Source organism: Pteropus alecto, unplaced genomic scaffold (assembly GCF_000325575.1).
Source record: "Pteropus alecto unplaced genomic scaffold, ASM32557v1 scaffold38, whole genome shotgun sequence".
Lineage (NCBI taxonomy): Eukaryota > Metazoa > Chordata > Mammalia > Chiroptera > Pteropodidae > Pteropus > Pteropus alecto.
The window spans coordinates 7,397,297-7,403,034 of record NW_006442512.1 but is presented as its reverse complement, the minus strand read 5'-3'; the positions used below and the strand labels follow the sequence as shown (position 1 = coordinate 7,403,034).

The window sequence follows — 5,738 nt, the reverse complement described above, 5'->3', positions numbered from 1 at the left end:
AGCTGAGGCAATTTAATCAAAAGAAAAGCGAACTAGTATCTAAGGTTAAACATCACAAATTTTGGAATGTGAATGAAGAATCATGCTGTAAATTCTTGGCGCAGCCAAGGAGGATGACAGGTGTAGAAGAGATATTGCGAGGTATGACACGTTGGTGTCTGGGAGTTGATCAAAGACAGGCCAGATACAAGCCGTGTAGACAGCTGGTTTAGGTGTTACTCAAGGTCAAGTTGAAATCTGGGAATGTGGCTCATATCATGCCACAGGGCCAGAGGTCGGATTTCAAGGTAGCCAGAGTAGTATTCAAGGCTGGCACGAAATTAAAGAACTAACTACCTAAGAGAAAAGATACTCTCAATTAATCAGAAACATTTATTCTATGAGAAGTAAGGTTAGTCCTTCCAACCTCTCCCAACCCAGGGAAAATGTTTACTGAATAGTTTATTCAGTGGCCATGTGATTTTATGATATTAAATAATTATAATTATATAGGAAAAGTATAACAGTTGGTGAAATAGCCTTTGCATTAAAGATTTCAGAGTTAATTGATATACATAGAATACATAGTTAAACAAAACGAAAGTTGATAGAGCCCTGTTGGCTCTCTGAATGGCACCATGGTGGTTGGCAAGAACATGCGTCTTACAAAAGGAGACAAAAAAGGAGCCAAGAAGAAAGTGGTTGGCCCATTTTCTAAGACTGGTTTGATGTGAAGGCACCAGCTATGTTCAATATAAGGAATATTGACAAAACACTAGTCATGAGAACTCACAGAACCAAAATCACATCTGATAATCTCAAGGGTCACGTTTTTGAAGTGAGCCTAGTTGATCTGCAGAATGACAAAGTTGCATTTAACAAATCCAAGCTAATTACTGAGGATATTCAGGGCAAAAAATGCCTGGTGAATTTCCATGGCATAGATTTTACCTGTAACAAAATATGTTCCATGGTCAAAAAATGGCATATCATGACTGAAGTTCATATTGATGTCAAGACTACTGATGGTTATTTGCTTTGTCTGTTCTGTGCTGGTTTTACTAAAAAAATGCAATGATCAGATTCAGAAGACCTCTTATGCTCAGCATCAACAGGCCTGCCAAATCTGAAAGAAGATGATGGAAATTGTGACCTGAGAGTTGCAGAACAAATTACTTGAAAAAAAAAAAAAGGTCAATAAATTGATTCCAGATAGTATTGGAAAAGACATAGTAAAAACTTGCCAATCTATTTATCTGCTCTATGATGTCTTTGTTAGAAAAGTTAAAATGCTGAAAAAGCCCAAGTTTGAACTGGGAAAACTCATGGAGCTTCATGGTGAAGATAGCAGTGCTGGAAAAGCTACTGAGAATGAGACAGGTGTCAAAGCTGAACGAGCTGATGGGTGTGAGCCCCAGTTCAAGAATCTGTTTATTATTCAGACTTTTTATGGTGACCAATAAAACCTATTCATGATTTTTTAAAAAGAAATTTGATAGAATGAAACAATATTAGAATTAGAAAAAAAAGTACAAAATTTTAAAAAGAGCAATTAATTGGTGAAATCAGGATAAACACAGACTCGAAGGATAAATGGACATCTAATAATAGTAATCTTAGAAAAGGGCTATCCAAGGAAAAGAATGAAGAGGAATACCAGGAAAAAAAAAATATGTAGGGCGTATTTGGCAAAAGTTGAAAAACTTCTGTCAGATTTTAAACATGTAAGATAATCATTTTATTTTATTTTATTTTAATTTTATTTGGGTGACGGTTAATAAAATTATATAGGTTTCGATTGTACAGTTCAATAATATGTTGTATGTATATTGCATTTCGTGTTCATCACGAAAATTTCCTTTCATCACCATATAATTGATCTCCTTTACCCTTATCTACCTCCTCTCTTCCCACCTTCCCTCTGGTAACCACTAAACTGTTGTCCATGTCCATGAGTCTCTGTTTCTTTGTCCTATTCATTTGTTGCTTTCAGTTTTATATCCCACATCTGAGTAAAATCATACGGTTCTCAATTTTTTCTGTCTGACTTATTTTGCTTAGCTTGATTATCTCAAGGTCCATCCATGTTGTTGCAAATGGCAATATTTTAGAAGTTTTGCTTCCTTCTGTAAAGAATCCACTTGGAATTCAATCTGTCTTCAAATTTGCTTTTACCTCAGATACAAAGGAATTTGTGTCCTGTGCAAATTGTGATGTCAGGTAACATGGGTTGGAAAGAATTGAGGCTTTGACAATGAAATATAAAACAAGATATAACATATATTTCCATTGCTATAAAATGAACTAATTAGGCTCTAAAAGCTTCTGCATTGGAAATGCTTTTTATTTTTCTTTTTCTTTTACCAGATATCAAAACAACGAGGTTTCTTTGATACAATAGAGGCATTGATTTTCTCATCTATGTTTGAAACCTGCTTGACTTTCAGTGTCTTCAGCTCGGCCATACTACCTGGTATTCATTTATCAGGAGCCACAAATTTTTTATGATGCTATGTCGATATCTTGGCCATCTTAGGATGGTGCCAGAATCTACAGAACGTTATTTCTTCAGGTGTACTTGAAACCATACTTCAGAGCCAAAGATAGCCACTTAGGATTGTTGATGGGGCAGCATTTTAAAATAGTGAGTTTATTACAGAAATAGTGAAAGTACATTCTGGTTTGAAAACCCAAGAAGAGTTACTCACAGTTTCTTTTCCAGTGCTTTTTTCTTGTTTATACCTCTTCATGACCCTAAAATATGTAGTAATGTAAGTAGTTGTAAAATGAAATACCACTTATATAGTGTCTATTACATGATAGATAGTTTATCAACTAATTTACAAATGTTCACTCATGTCATATAAAATTATTTCTAAGCCAGAGTTTTAGTATTCAAAGTTATTCTAGAAAATTTCACAAAACAAATCTCAATATTTGCTGAGAGAAAAATAAAGATGCAGTTTAGTTGTTATCTTCCCTATGGACATTAATTTTGAGCTTTTACAAAGGAATTATGACATCCCTTAGCTATAAGAATAAATACATTTCTATCCCTGCAGTAAGCATTTTACTGCTAAAATGAATAAATGATTTCTCTTTAAAACAAAATTAAGTAAATATGTATGAATATTCATCTTCTAATTAATAAGGTCTCCTACTCTTTCAGTTGAGTTTTTCTGAATAATTCAAAGATTGATTTATAAGTTTCATTGTTATATTAATTGTGAGAATTTGTACATTGTGATTATAAATAATCTGTAACCTTGCTTGATATACCCTGCTTGATATACCCTACATATTTTAGGGTCATGAAGAGGTATAAACAAGAAAAAACCACTGGAAAAGAAACTGTGAGTAACTCTTCTTGGGTTTTCAAACCAGAATGTACTTTCACTATTTCTGTAATAAACTCACTATTTTAAAATGCTGCCCCATCAACAATTCTAAGTGGCTATCTTTGGCTCTGAAGTATGGTTTCAAGTACACCTGAAGAAATAACGTTCTGTAGATTCTGGCACCATCCTAAGATGGCCAAGATATCGACATAGCATCATAAAAAATTTGTGGCTCCTGATAAATGAATACCAGGTAGTATGGCTGAGCTGAAGACACTGAAGGTCAAGCAAGTTTCAAACATAGATGAGAAAATCAATGCCTCTATCGTATCAAAGAAACCTCGTTGATTTGATATCTGGCAAAATAAAAATAAAAAAAAAGATTCTAATTTTAGAAACTCATCTTTATTTTTATGGTTCTTTTTCATTTTTTAAAAGCCTTTCTTTATCTTCCATACCAAGTCACTTTGTAATGCAGTTTCTGGACTTTGACTCAAGCTTCTTAACTCAAGCTTCTTTTTTTTGAGTCAAAGTCCAGAAACTGCATAACTCAGTCCATTCTTTCAACACTCTTACTTTCTCTAAAAAAAAAATGAATAGAAGCTATTTTCAATCCAAACTTTTCTACTTTTCTTTGCATCACTGGTAGATTTTTCTCTATCTGAAAGTCTTGACTGAAAGTTTGCTATTTAAAGGGTATAATTTACAGTCACTATAAAAATTACCTTTTGTTTTCCATTCCATCCCCTATTCTTCTCTTAAAATGTAACCTATTTCAAATTTCAATACTTTCGTATACTTTTTGCTAAACAATGGTAGGGAGTGTGCATCCTTCATATTTTCTTTAGGTCTCACTTATAAATTTATAGAAAGAATCAAGTTACAATTCTAGAAGAATATGTCACTAAAAAATTATAAGAAACCTGTCCTATCATTTTATTAGATATATGACATTCTGATCCTTGGAGGCTGTAAAATATGTGAAATTTTACTGGAGAATCTTTCTCTGTTCCCATTTATTTAAATGTGAATCTATGTACACATGATTACCAAGAGAAATATGAATTCATATCCACTTTCTATAGAAAATGGCTTATTTACTTGATAGGAAGACCCAGTGTTTAGACTTATAAGAGTAAACACCTCATGTGATGAAGCATACACATCCCTTAAAACACATATACAGAGAGAACTTTCAGGTCAGTATAAAAAATATGATATAATGTTGGGTAAATAAGTATCATCTTTATGCTTATATATTTGTATAAGTATAGCATACATTTGGAAAGATGAATTCTGAATCACTGTATTTACTTTTGAATAAACTTGGGATAAAGAAAAGAAATCAATAATATTTACCCTAGGGAAAAACATAAGCCTATCTGTGTTCCTTAAATCTATTGTCATAAACATATTAATTTTGGAATTTAAAAAATAATAAAGATATAAAATATTAGTAAGAACTCGATGATTATTTATGTATTTCATATTAATCTTATTAGTTAGTGTTCTTGGTTATTCTGTAGCTATAAAAAGTTCTAAAATCTCAGTGGCCTTTAAAAGCAAAAGTACGTCTCTTTCCCAAGCTGTTCGTTTGCTACACATAGTCCAGGATAATAGAATAGTTTGCTGCTAGAGAATATACAGTTTTCTAAGCAGAGGAAAAGAAAATTATAGCAAACGCCATTTGATTCTTAAAGCTTCTGACATGAAGCGACACACATCACTTTTGCTTAGATTTCATTAGCTAAATTGTGTTATTATTTCACACCTCAGTTAAAAAAACAAAAAAAAACAGAGATGAATAATCATTCTCTGGGGCAGAGACTACAGATAGAACACTGAACTGGGTTTTTTTCATCCTCTGTTGCTTCCTTACCTTCTTGAATTAGATGGCTGATCCTTGAAGGCAGAAAATGTTATTATACAGTTTAGCTCCCACCAGTCTAATACTTAGTTTCCAGTAAGTGAAAAACAAGACTCATTGATTGATATGTTAGATGGGTTCACAGTTTAATTTAGACTTATTATATGTGTTTATGTCCACAGTATATATTTGCACACTAAGTATTTACCATAGAGACATATAAATTTTCCAATTGCATACCACATTTAACCAATTAAGAAAAGTTTCTGCTTTAACTTTATTGATGTTTGAATATTGTTTAAAATATGTTTATTTAGTCCTAAGTTAAACCATCCTTATACAACAAAAGGCACAAAAATATACTTTAGTTCCGCTGAAATCAGAATACAGTGGGAGCATATCTATCGATTCTTAATCATGTCTAGACAATGTACAATGCAGACAAAAGCAAAAGATATGTTCTTATCCTGAGTAAAGCATATCCAAATTATGGAGAATTTGTGAATTTTTCCCTAATTTAACATTTCCCCTTCATGGATAATTTTTATTACAAC

General features: G+C 32.5%; 1 pseudogene; it reads left to right on the top strand.

Annotated features, from left to right (window-relative positions):
- Positions 1–617: 617 nt before the first annotated feature.
- Positions 618–1,442, top strand: LOC102896313 (annotated as a pseudogene).
- The last annotated feature ends 4,296 nt before the right edge of the window (positions 1,443–5,738 follow it).